This window comes from Oxyura jamaicensis, chromosome 1 (assembly GCF_011077185.1).
Source record: "Oxyura jamaicensis isolate SHBP4307 breed ruddy duck chromosome 1, BPBGC_Ojam_1.0, whole genome shotgun sequence".
NCBI lineage: Eukaryota > Metazoa > Chordata > Aves > Anseriformes > Anatidae > Oxyura > Oxyura jamaicensis.
Window position 1 is genome coordinate 67,229,811 of NC_048893.1, and position 13,239 is coordinate 67,243,049.

The window sequence follows — 13,239 nt, forward strand, 5'->3', positions numbered from 1 at the left end:
TTTAAAGCCTTGCTTTGAGCCATGCTTATTTCAGAGACCTATTTCAGAGAAGCACTCTGCATGAATTACCATATATCTTTCCCAGTACACCTGGTTGCAGGCTAGAGCACTTCAGTTATTTCACCTTTGCACAGAATCCTTAAACCATTTTCAGACAACTAATTATAGGTAGTCTGAGAAAACTTGGATCTCTTTACAGCTGATAGCTCTAAACTGTTAGGAGAATGGCTATATACATGAGCAAATCCCAGATAAAGTAGTAGCAAAAGTAGTAGTAAATCCCAGAGACCTTAGGAGCACTCCACGCTTTTGGAACAATTCCCAAGCTCTCAAATGCTCTAACTGCATCTTTGTCTTTTTTGCAGCAAACTGACCTAGTCACTTAATCAGATGGCCACCTCCAACAAGAGTAGAGGTATATGCTGTTGGTGCCCAGCAAGCTGGGTTTTTGCTTAGAAAAGTGTTGCTAACAGTCACTATTACTGCAATAAGAGTCTTTCCTTCTTTTCCCTCCCATGCCATCTTCCTTTTTCTTGGAGTTTTCAGTAGGGAAAGCATCACTGGCTTGTGCCATAAAATTGGTATGACTGTCTGATGGCTTTGACACTAAAGCGGTCACCATGAGCTCATATCCAGTACCTGTGATGGGGAGCAAAGCTGTGCCGCCAGGGGAAGCAGGGACAGGAAGGCAATGCCCACCGTCAGCCTGAGGTGGAGAGCACACCTGGAAGGACCCCACAGGACAAACTTAGCCCAGCTGTTGCTGCTGCTGTTTGCCTCTTTTCCCTCTCTGCTCCAGCTTTTGTCTTCATGGCGTGGTTGCCATTGTGTGGAAGTTTTAAGGGATGAAAGCAAATGATTGGTGATGGGTGACATGATAGCACTTTAAATGGGAATGCAGATTGGCTCCAATAGTAAGCGATATAGTAACCCCGACAAAGGCAGCAGAGGGTGCACAATAGGCTTAGAAAGATTGCCACAAGCAGAAATGAGTGACAAAAGAAACTATGACACATGAATACCAACGTGTGCTGAAAAGAGCACTGATGCTAAAGTGCCCAGAACTCATGATTCTTGTGTGCTGGGAAACTGGGTGACTTGCAAGCTGTCCAGACACGGCACAGAGAGCAGCAGACCTGCCACCCTGGTGACACGAGGTGTCCCCATCCCTTTGGGATTCTTTCTGGGAATCTGGGTGCGGAGCACGCACAGGAAATCTAGGATTAAAAACTTGTCTGAACTTTTCACTGCCAGACATTAACATGCACATGCAGCAGCCCATATGTAAATGATGTTATCTGAGCTGTTTTATGCATGTGTTTCCAGGATAAGAAAGGAGATTATTTCATTGTGTGAACTAATTACCCGTGAAGAAAAAAATAGAGCCTTTTTAATGGTAATGCCAGGCTGTATTTTTATTATCCTCCATACTCAACGATCCAGTGTTGTATGTTTATTGTGTATTTTCAAATATTAAGGGCTTGATACTTTAAACTACATGAAAGAAGTTCCCAATGTGACTCTGCATAAACAGGTTTCTCTGCACGGCTGTAGCCACATCTCAGAACCTTTTATTTTACCCTATAAAATAGGGTTGCTTTACCAACCATAAAGATGAAATGGCTTTTAAATGTTATGGTATTGCTGCTTTATCATACACAGCAACCATTAAGAAGTGGACAGTCAAACTGGAACTACAGAACTACTGCAAAACAGAAAATATGTTCTCGTCTGAGTCTGGAGTTTCATACAATCCAGGCAACAGAGTCCATGTTCATACAGCAGACCTGAGCCCTAAGGGGAGCAGCCCCTTGGTTTCAGGTGGACAGCCTGTATGATTAAAAGTTAAATATACACATACTGCAGACGTTATGACAGGAGATCTTTTGTGCAAGAGCCCAGCCTCTTGTGGTTACTGCATTCATCTCAGTCGAAATTCAGCAAGTTGCTCATTAATACTATAATTAGGTAAGGGAGGAGGGGAGTAATTCAAATATTTCATGTTTTATTATATGCATACCTTTTAAACCAATATTTATTTTACCATAGTTTTTTAAGCACGATATAAACTGTGTTGTTTAGATTTACATATATATTACACTACAGAACATAAGTTGATAATAAGTTGTATGTAATGGAATGTGCATGCAATATGCCAAAGCAAGTTACTGCCGTCGAGTGCAGGTGATGGACTGAGATCACCCAGAGCAATAAAAGAAACTCTCCGGATCTGACTGTATTAGTATGAAAAAGATCTCCAAGACGTGCAAATATAACAAAATTGAAAAAGGAGTGGTTTGTGGCTGTTGGTCCAGCACTTAATCCACATGAAACTGAAACCACATGAAAATAAATTGGGGGGGGTTGTCTGTAAAGTCCCATTTTAAACTGGCTGCTTTGCTGCCTCTTTACATGCAACTTGTGGCTGTGAGAGAAATTGGAAAGTGAATATGGCTGAGGAACATTTTTGTAAGATCAGGAAGTGGGGGGCTCAAAGTAGCAAGAAGCAGAGAAACCATGACTTGAAGTGGGGACAAAAGGATTTTCCTTGGAAGAAACAAGGCAGAAGTAGGTCATCGCTCTCTACAGAGCTGATACCGTAACACCTTTTAGTGCCTTAGTTACACTTATTATAGAATATATGCCACTTCATTGTGCCTCACACACTAGCACAACCTAAATCAAATAGTTTTCTCAACTTGTCATTCCCAGTTTTATATGAAAGATGTCTGTAGACACGAATTGTCATAAGATGCACTACATTTAAAATTAGATCTTTTTCGCCTTGCTCTGAAGTGTGCTATAATAAAAAATGCCTCCTCTGTTCTGCAGGCTTTGAATAACAGAATCTACTTTTCACCAAGATGAAACAAGTATTTAGCGTTGCCAAACCCATCTAGAAATTCAACTCTGAAGATAATGGTTCTGATAAATTGTCTAGTTGAACGTAATATAAAGCAAAACCACTGCCATTTGTCCTGATACTCCAAGCAAGAAGCAGGTTGCTAAGAATTTATAGTGCCACAGTTTTGTACCTTAAGTAGGTTGTTTGGAGGCACTGAACTGCTTAGGAAAAGTAGTGCTGGAGGTTATTTATTTCTTGAATACAATTTAAATGTGTCAATAGGCAAAAATTATTAAGCACACTATGAATGTTCATTTCTGAAACAATTTTTTTTAAAGATTCAATAGCATCAAACATAATGTGATTAAAAACTTGTAGCAGGCACTCCACGTATAAGTATACGTATCACAACAGCTTTCAGTGGAGAGCTTGAGAGGCAGACTACTAGAGCTCAGAGAAACCCTGTGAAAGAAAGTCTGTTTTGCCCACCCTAACCATGCTTAAATTGCTGCAGGACAAAATAATAAAATGGTTTGTGGAGTCCTATATAATCTACTGCTGTGGTGAGTCTGTGAGCAACTGAGCTGGGAACAGACTTCAGGAGAGGAAATCACTGCTTTGCCTATTAGAAGATACGTAGCACATCTGCAGGGCAGGTCATTGGGGCATTAAGCTAATTTAGGCTTTAGGTCTCCTGATTCTGCAGCATGTTCCAAGCTTCCTGAGAGAGGGACCCTCTGAACTATTTAAATTCTGAATTACAGGGGGGTCACAGTACAACTTAGAGTCTCCCCTGTGATACATATTGAGTCCCCACCTGCTTGCAGCCATTCACCATAGGCCAACAATACCAGGACTTGCTATGTGTTTCTCAAAACTCCTCAGTTCCCCAGCTCTTTGGCTTTTTGACTTTCTGGCCCAACTGAGGTCAATGGGAATATTGCAATCAGTCCCAGGGAGGCTGAATTTTAGACATGGCTTGTAGGGTTCATCTGAGAGAACATATCTCTGATATTTAAATTAGGGTGCTAGTTCCAAGATGGGAAGTGTCAAAGCTAAATTTCTGTTCCATTAGTGATAATCAGCATGGGCATAATGCAAGTTTCCAAATGTTCATGTTTATATTCCCTAGTACTTCAAATAAACAGTATTGGAACTGAATCAACCCATGCATAGTCAAAAAAAGCCTTACTTTCTCCTTCCTTGTCTATATCATTAGGACCTCAGCCATGCAGCAATCATTTTCAGTCACTTTGGTAAAATAAAAGGTTCACTGTGAATGGAATAGTCTCACAGGTCCCCAAAAACTGGTGCCTGTGGCAATTACCCAGCAGGATTTCTAACTGCAACATGAAAGACATTTCATTTACGTGCAATGGAATTGCCAGAATTGACCAGATAGGGTCAGTAGGTCCTACTGTTGTCAGAGTATGACCCCAAGCAGCTGACAGTGCCACAGAAATCCTGCAGACTCTTGACCTAAGGCTGCTGTGCAAACATCACAGCATAAGGCACACTGGCCTGTAACACCTGAGGTAACAGGAGTGACGGTTTTTACACTGATGGCCTTGGACCGCAGAATGTGCTGGTCCTTGGACAGGTTTTTTGCAGGTTACTGCTGCTGTCTCCAAGGCATTTTTGTTGCCAGGAAGGGCCAACAGGGAATACAGGAAAGCTAGGTTGCTCCCCTGTTAAACAAGATAGGTTAATTCAAGAGAAAGGGCAGAGGTACTGAAGGGGGAAGAGGTATGCAAGAGAATTCCAGTTTTTAATAGATTGCAAATATTTTCCAGCTTCAAAAAGCAAGAGTGGGGAAGTTTGCAAAGTCAAACCAGGGGTATTTGACAACAAGCAGGCACTCCCCTGGCTCTGTTGTCAGCATTGCAGACAGGCAATGCGGTTCCTTTGGCACAGAATCACTGTAGTGAGCTGATGAAGATCTTTTCAATCCCTGGGCTTCCCAGTGCTGTCATGACAACAGCTACTTTCTCGGGCCTGCTGAAACCCCTTTTCACATGCAGTGAATGCCATGCACAGAAAAGTAGGTTGTTCTCATCAATCTCCCTCTCTCTCTGAGATTTGTTTGATTGAGAGTAAGGAGGGACACTGTACTTCTATGGACTTGGCTAATTTTCCATGAACATGACAAAGAGATCATTGAGCTTATAGGAGAGGCTTGAAGAGTTATGAATTGGAAGCATACACCTGATAGCTCAGAAGAGAAATATACTAGCTATAATAAATATTTGTCCTTAGTGGCAAATTACAATAAAATTATTATTACATTAGTTTCAATGGCTTTGAACATGTTGTCTGCTGTTCAGTGAATACTGTAGTAATGGAAAAGCTAGCTTTTGGATGTAGATCTGACCTTTTCTGAAATTCAGGTACTCAATTGCTCATGCTCAAGCCTACCAAATAATAGCTTCTTTTAATATACACTAATGTTGTCTGTATACAGCTGTTTGACAAACATTCCATGACTTGATTTTTTTCTTGTAACATTAGCAGAGTGTGGGGAGAGGACTAGTCCAGCTGTTCAGGCTTTGGGAAATCTAGAGTTTGACACCCTGATCCATGACAGCATCTTGCCTGAGGCTGACCAGCCTGTGATAAATGCCCCTCTTAAGGATAACTGCTCCACCTTAACTCTCTAGCATGCCACGATCTGGCAATCATGAAACATATGTATTCTCAGTTGCTGGTCACTTTTCATCTCACAGAATTTAGCAGGACCTTATACGTGCTGTCACAGGAATTCACTTATTAGTCTCTCAGGCTGCATCTAAACCTATCTGCAGGGACTCGCTACTTGGTCCCTTTTATGAACTGAGGTTCAGCCTCTGTAGCTGCTAACTGGGCCTCCCTTCTGCTCTTCAGAAATCCCTGCGCAAGGGATGACAGCTGTGAACATGGTTTTCAACCCTGTGGAGACACGGGACAAAGCCGGGATACATGGTTATATCTGGAAACACAGAAAAATATTTATTGGTTTTGCAGATTTTATGATGGCTGTGTCTTTGTGTAACTTTGGGATAGTATCTCACTTATACAAAATCACAGAATAGTTGAGGCAGGAAATCACCTCTAGGGATCATCTAGTCCAAACCCCCTGCTCAAAGCAGTATCAGCTAGAACAGGTTGCCCAAAACCATGTCCAGAAGTGTTTTGGCTATCTTCAGGAATGACGACTCCAAAACCTCTCTGAGAAATCTCTTCTGTGCTTGACAACACTCGCAGTGAGAGAAGTTTTTTCTTACGTTTGAATAGAATTTTCTGTATTTCAGTTTGTGCTATTGCCTCTTGCCCATCACCACTGAGAAGAGTCTGGCTCTGTCTTCTTTACTTACTTCATCAGGTATTTATACATCGTGGTAAGATCCCCCTCAACCTTCACTTCTTGGGCTGAACAGTCCCAGCTCTCTCAGCCTCTCCTCATCTGACAGATGCTCTAGTCCCTTAAGCACCTCCAGGGCCCCTCACCTGGCCCACTTCAGTGTGTTCTGGGAAGCCCAAAACTGTGGTCGGAAGGACACGTGTTCATAAGAGTTTGATCTTGAAGAATCATGAGATTATTTCAAGAAAATAAAAAATATTTTTTTTTTTTAAAAAAAGATGAAAAACACTATAACTAGATTTCTGTAAGGGGATTTTCATTTACATTTTGTAAATTATGAATGTAAAAAAAGTTAAGATGTCTATGGAAAATGTGTATTGTAGATAAGACCATAAACTGAAGAATGGTAGTGTGGTGGTTTTACCGTGCTAGGCAGCTGAACACCACAACTGCTCACTCACTCCCCCTCCTCAGGTGAGGAGGGGAAGAAGTAAAGGAAAGAACAACTCACGGGTTGAGATAAGGATAATTTAATTTAAGAGAAAAAATATTATTAAGGAAATATTCTTATTAATTAAACAATTCAACTAATGGGAAAAAAGGGAAAGGGGAAGAGGGAGGGGGAAAGGGAATAACAACACAAAACAAGTAAAGGCTATGTGGAAGTGCAGAGGAAAGAAATTACTCTCTACTTCCCACAAACGAGTGATGCTTGACCACGTCCTTGAAGCAGGGCCTCAACGCACGTAACCAGTGTTCGGGAAGAGGACAGACGTTTTCACAACGAGAGCCCACCCCTCCCCTCTTCTTCCTCCTTTTTCCACCTTTTATTGCTGAGTGTGACATCATATGGTATGGAATACCCCTTTGGTTGGTTTAGGTCAGCTGCCCTGGTGATGTTTCTTTCTCACTTTTTGCCCACCCCCTAGGAGGGTCAGAGAGAGTCCTGATGCTGTGCCAGCACTTCTCAGCAGCAGACACAACACTGGTGTGATACCACTGCTGTTCTAGCTACAAGTGCAGAGTGCAGCACTGTATGGGCTGCTGCAGGGAAAGTTAACATCCCAGCCAGACCCAGTACAGGTAGTTTAAAGTAATCCTAGGAGAACACGGAAGAGCTGCTATATATTAGTAATCCTTCCAAGCTGTGATTTGTATTTAATTAGCATTCCATTCATTATTCATTTCTGTTTGGTTGTAATGGTTACACACTGGTTTTGCAACATGCAAGATCTTGATTATTTTTCTGGTTTTGAAAACAATCTCCAAGTGTGCAAAGAAAGACTTGCTCTTGACATCACATCTACATTTTTAGAAGAAAAAAAAATATGCTGTTATTTACTGGCCAGTGTGCTTGGGCAGAATCATCCCCTCTGTTGCAAAAACCCACCCCTGCTTTTGCTGTAATGATCTGTAGTAACTGACCTACAGAAAATAAATGGACATAGTGGTGGCGACCCTGTATTTGTGGTTGGGTGCACACCTTCATTTAATGCTGGAACCAGCTGTGTTTTGCATAAGAATGCAGAAAACACACATTCCACAAATTGTAAAGACTCTTTAATCTGGAAGCATATATGTTAATTATCTCTGGTTAAAACTAATCTACATTGCAGCCTTTAAGAATGTTGATTCTTCTGAGATGTAAGAATTTTGGCTGCCTTTTATTGAAAAAGAAAAAACTGACAAGTAAAAAATGTACACAAGGAGGTACAGGGTACTTTGGGAGGATAAAAAAATGTCTCTGATAATTTATACAAACACATTGTTTGAATCATAATGCAAAAATATTGACAATAGTCATGACAAAAAATAATCTCTATTTTCTATTAGGGTATTGAATATATATATAATCTCTTCTATTATGTATTTTATTAGCTATGTAAATTTTGCAATGTGGAAAACTTTCTGAATAGTTTCAAAGGAAAGCAAAATACATTTTTAGCAAATACTTAAGCAAGTCCCTGGAATTCACAAAAATTTAGAGACAGGGTGACAGGATTAATACTCAGGTATACTAGTATAGAAGTATTGCAAGTTACTCTTCCTTTTAAAGCAAATTCTGAGCTGGTTCTCAATTCTATCTAACTACAAATTTACCTTACCTAAATAGAATCTATTGAAATTCTGTGCTTGTGTTTCAGTTTTTGCAACAAGCTGTAATAGACATAAATGAACCATGTTATGAGGCCTTCTAATTCCTTGAACCCAAAGTTTTAAAAACTTTCAGTTATAAAAAATATTCCTGCCTTCTTGTTTTGCTTCTTGTTTTCTTTCAGTATCATGTGACAGCAAATTTAATGTCAGTTAGCATGTATTTTAAAAAAATAGGTTTTATTAATTTGTAAAATATTTGATTCCTTTCCATTGTATCAGCATACCTATAGAACTTGGGCTTCCTGTTACAGTTTGTGCTTATACACAGCTTTACACACAGATACCCTGATCTTGCAAGTTGTTGCAATAATACAAATGCAAATATACTTAAGGTTAAGATGTGCTTTTGGATACATTCCAGAACAATAGACTGGGGTTTTCCATTCCTGAACAAACTGTTGGTTCTTTGTGTAGCCTTATTTTAATGTACACAGTTTCATTCAGCTGAGCTGTCTGGAGTTTTCTGAAGTTTCCTGATTCAACATCCACAGAATGACTTTTTTTTTTTTTTTTTTTTTTTTTTTTTTTTTTTCCTTCTATTACCATTAAACTCAGTTTCTTGGTCTAGCTCATGGCATGAATTTCACAGGCAGCTGTGCTGGCAGAACAGAAGGGGCAGTGTGTCACCATGACAGCTGCAACAAAACAGGGGCAGGGAAGAGAGGGAAGAGGGACCCTAGCAACACCTACAATCCGAATTCTAGATATTCAATTGCCAAAAAAGGTTGTGCAACACCAGTGTACATCTCCAGAGAGGGTTCACAGCCCACTGGGAACAAAAGAGGGCCTCCACCCCAGCATACATATCTGGCTGCCTTCCTTAGACTGAACCAACCTAAACAGCGCTTGAATTTTCCTATGGTCATGTCCCTGGTTTCAAGCAGACAATATGGGGAAAGATTAAAGGCGGCTTTAAAAGAAAAGAGTGTGGAAGCTGAGTTTAAAGGGAGAATTAACTGGGCGCTGCAGGAGAGGGTGGGGCCAGGATTGCAGAATGAGGCAGTTTCAGTCTGGTCTGAAGGGAAGGGTGAGAAATGAGGGCTGGATGCTTATTTGAAGCAATGGTAGATTGCAGCCTCTTCCTCTAGACCTTGAATTTGGATGAAGAAGGGTGGGGCAGAAAGAAGGGTAGGGTGCAGTTTCCAGAGGCTGCTGAGCAGGCAGAATATTGTGAGCAAGGTGAGTCATGAGGTGCAGGCAGCAGGAATTTCCTGCAGAGTGTTTAAGACGCGTGTGGAAGCAGGAGCAGAAGACAAGAGCTCAGTGACCAAATGCCTTCTTCTACAGAATTTCCCATGGCATCCTAACATGTGCATATAATTTTTCTTGTATCTTGGGCCTATGGTATTTTTTTTTTCTCCTCTCCTTAAAGGCCTTTCTCACTATTTTGACGTGGTCTGCTTTGCTTGCATCCTATATCATAGTATTATGATGCTGATCAACATAAGGAAAAAAAGCTCGAAAAACCTACACCAAATGGACCAAATCTTCTGATGATCTCATCTAACTGTCCTTTAAAAGAACGGCAGAATTGTTGTGACTCAAGAAAAGAAGAAACTACTTTGGAGTGTGCTCATTATTGATTCTGCTGTCAGTGTGAATTCCCTGCACTCGTGATCCTGAGGTAAGAGAATAAAAAGTACGCCCTTCATTTCTTCTGCCTGCTCTACTGTGTCTGCAAATCAATATGAATCTCTTCCAGAGGTTTGTGTAGGCTGCTTGTTTTTGTACTAGTGGAGAATGGTTCTACTTCAACTCTTTGACCATGACCAAAGCTTTGCTAGCCTACTGATTTTTTTTTCTGTTGTACCTTGTTGATAGGTACTTCCAAGTACCACAGATTATTATTTCTAAGCAGAACTATCTCAGCTTTAAAGTACAGTCCCTGATGTAATGACCATACCAAGTTAGACCAAGCATACCAGAAGCCCTTAGCATGAATGACGGAGTAACATTCACACTTGAAGTGTAACTGGACGTATAAATTACTTTTTCCAAAGGATTTCCTAACAAGATGTCTCCTGCTTTGATCTTTTATCAGGCTATTCATACACAATTAATTTTGACACTTTTTCAAGTTCTAGACTCACCTGTTCTCAGACCAAACTCTTCTTTCAAGTAGAGCCAGTGTATGAAAAAGTCAAAAACCTTGGAGAAAAAGATTTGCCTTCACTAAGCTGGATAAATTGTTAGAGGAATCTCACTAACAAGAGACTTAAGTCATCACTCCTCCTTGTGCTTGATTAATACTTTATTATAGCGCTCAAGGACCAAGCCTGGACACAGAATTTTGTGGTTTTGAAAAACTGAGAGCAGAGCACCAAATATCATCAAAGAGTCTTTGATGACTGACCTCTTCGGTGCTGATCCCTTGCTTAAATGCTAAGTGATTTCCATTAGGCGGGTTCGTACCATCCTTCCTATTCATTTGTGTCCCAAGGTTTCATTCCCTGACCCTCTTTGAATACACAAATTACCTAATGAGCTGGCGTCTCTACCGCTCTGCTTAGAGAAGTGGAAAGTGGGCGGTCTGCATCACCCTGTCAGCTTTCGGTACACGAACACAAGGAGCCGTGTGTGCACACATGATCTCAGGGAACCTAGCAAGACTTGAAAAAAGCATAGGGTGACAGGCTTGTGAGCACAGGGTGAGATGGAGCTGGACAACGTACCTTAGGGTACACGGAGTTCTTTGAGATACATTTTTCCTCCTTGACTTCTTGCTCATATTCTCAAGTTGTGAAAACTGCCTTTTACCTTTTATCTTTTTTGGGTTCTCATGACCTGATACCTCTCCGTTTCTGTCCCTCACTACAGCTGGCACTCAAAGAACTCCAGCGGGGGTCAACAGCATAGGAATGACTTCAGTTACTGGTATCTGCAGACTGAATCAAAGGGTTTTATTTGTTTTTTAAACCTCACTCATTGATTGATGAGATTAGTGACAATAACGCTCACAGGAGTGCCACACCTTTACAAGCGAAGAGGGAAGTATAGAGCACGGGTTTTTTTGTTTGTTTGGGGGGAGGTGGGGGGAGTGAGAGGCAAAGAGGACGTAGAAGCTCAGGGTTTTGTTTGGTCACTATTTTAATAGAGTTAGAACTGTGATACATAAACTACATATACATATACTACACAGATGAAACAGCATTGCAGTTTTTTTTTTTTTTTTTTTTTTTCATTCTTACCCATTCCACTTTTCTAGCTGAGGCTTGATTCTAGAAATCTGGAAAGCTAGCATTACTTTTTTACTGCTGTTGGTTTCATAAATTTGCGTATGCTTCTCTGCAGGTTAAAGATGTTCTTCGTTTGTTTTCAAAGATTAATTCAATATCGTAATCCCTTTGCTCCAGCACTGTGGTGTTATTTCAGCACTGTGGCATTCTATTTTGGTATTGCTACGTTGTGTGTTGCTGATGTTGCTACCAACTACATACGTTGATGGGCTAGGAGCCATCTCCAATTAAGCTAATACAGGTTTTAGGAGCACCCTTTCCAGATTTTAATCCTATGTGGTTAACTCTTCCTTGAATCTAGGATCTCTGTGGATATGCCAGGTATGCCTGCTATAACTTGAATCGGTGATATTCTTCCTATTAGCAGAATGAACAATGTTTTTTCTGGAATGAGTTGTGGTTCTGTTTTGTCATTTGTTTTTAAATGAAACTACAACCACTTTGTGATTTATTTTTTTAATGTGGCAAACTCTGAATTGGTTAAAAATTGACAAATCTATATGTGATATTTTAAATCCATGCAGAATACTGTTTTATGCTTTCAATTATTTTCGTCATCTCTCCAAAAATGTCGAATTACCTAACTTGATCTCTGTGCTCAGCTTCTACCCACCTTCCTGTTTCACTGAAAATCCCCATCCCATAAACTTTTGCTAGTTGCTTCCACATGTCAATTTATCAACTCCTCTCTTGATGTCTATGCAGACAAGACAGTTGGAAAGAAGCAATGCCTGGTGTGACCTACCTTTATCACATTTTATATTAAAATGTCTTCATTTTCCACATCTTTTTTTCGATAGTGCTGTATAGGATTGGCAATCATTCTGTTCATCTATCGCTCACTTTTCCCCTTCTACACGTACATAGCTATTTTTTCCTTCAGAGGGCACAATTCCCAACTCAACCAAGTTAACAACCTCCACCTCGGGTTTATGAGGCAAAACCAGACCCCCGCTCGTTTTTAGCACCTTAAACTCTTTGGGTTTACTTCCACTTAAACCGAGTAACTTGTGTTCTGCATTCACCTTCGGCCATGCCGCTCTGCCCCGCAGCCAAACGTTTCCTCGCAGCAAATGGAGGCTTAAGGCGGCGCCTGGCTCACCCTCCCCGCTCTCTCCCGGCTGCGCAGCGGGACCTTTTTGCTCCTTTTTGCCAGCGCCGCTGAAAAACTCTTTTTCTGCCTCCTTTGTGTCTCGGCCGGGCTCGCCTTTTGACGATTCCCCGGGGCGATGCCACGGCCCGGCCGAGGGCCCCGTCCCCCCCCGCGGTCACCCCGCGTTCCGTCAGCGCGGCGCCTCCCCCGCTCCCTCCCTTCCACCGCCGCCCGCTCTCCTCAGCCCGGAGCTCCCCGGCTCGGGACCCCAGCGTTCAGTCCGGACGCCATCCCGCCCCGTGCCCATATAGCGGCCGTTGGGGCCAGCCGTTGGGGCCGTTGGCTCGCCCCTCCCCGCCCGTTACCGCCTCCTCCCCGCGGCCCCACCCCGCGCGGCGCCGCCGCCCCGCCCTCCGCCCGTTGTTTGGCCCCGGGCGCCTCCCGTAGCGCGTGCGGCGGTGGTGGCGCTGCGGTCCCTCCTGTTTGCGGCTCGCGCCGCCGCCGCGCGATTGTGCGGTGAGGAGGGCGCGGGGCGGGAGTAGGGGGGAGGAAGAGCGGGAGCGCGCGGCCG

At 42.1% G+C, this 13,239-nt stretch overlaps 1 protein-coding gene across 2 annotated transcripts in view; it reads left to right on the forward strand.

Moving 5' to 3' along the window:
• Positions 1-13,154: 13,154 nt before the first annotated feature.
• The window catches only part of AEBP2 (AE binding protein 2), a 64,395-nt gene continuing 64,310 nt past the window's right edge, over positions 13,155-13,239 (forward strand). For both annotated transcript variants that reach the window (XM_035347876.1, XM_035347881.1), the window contains exon 1: positions 13,155-13,176. The gene's annotated coding sequence lies outside the window, so the exon portion shown is untranslated. The remainder of the gene's footprint in view (positions 13,177-13,239) is intronic.